The sequence below is a fragment of the Etheostoma spectabile genome, chromosome 2, assembly GCF_008692095.1.
Source record: "Etheostoma spectabile isolate EspeVRDwgs_2016 chromosome 2, UIUC_Espe_1.0, whole genome shotgun sequence".
Lineage (NCBI taxonomy): Eukaryota > Metazoa > Chordata > Actinopteri > Perciformes > Percidae > Etheostoma > Etheostoma spectabile.
Genome location: NC_045734.1, coordinates 10,020,889 through 10,021,577, shown reverse-complemented (window position 1 = coordinate 10,021,577; position 689 = coordinate 10,020,889).

Genomic DNA, 689 nt, shown 5'->3' with positions numbered 1-689 from the left:
GTGTGTGTGTGTGTGTTTGTGTGTGTGTGTGTGTTATGTATAAATGTTATGGGGGCATGTGCTTTGGAGCTGAATGGTAAGCAATCAATGATGTGCTCTAAAATGCTGGATCTATGTAGAGTATTGATGAGAAGACACTACAGAGAGAAAAAGGAAAGATATACAGAGAGACAGATAGAAAGACAAACGTTTTTTTTAAGGAAACAAAAGGGGATTTGTAGCAGGAAACTGGAAATGTTTGACAAAGAAAGACACTCACTGAGCTAACCGCTGCAAACAAATGTAGGCCACATATTCCAGTGGGAACGGAGCGGCCATCAGGAGGACGAGCCTCACTTCCAGCTATCAGGCTGATACAATGCGAGGATAAGTAAGGAGAGAGGAGCATTTGCACACCATTTTTAGGAAACATTCTAAGAGTGGAGGCCAGGAGAAGCTTCAATCACCTCACCGTTATAATATCATTGTCAAAGAGAGAAAGTTGCGCCTGGGACACAGAGAAACAGAGGCTTGGAAAGAAAATGGGGAGTCGGTATTGAAAGGGCGGGGCACAGTGAGAGAAGTAGAACAAGATGTGAAAAACAAAAATGGTTTAAGGTCCCATGACATGGTGCTCTTTGGATGCTTTTATATAGGCCTTAGTGTTCCCTTAATACCATATCTGAAGTCTCTTTCCCAAAATTCAGCCT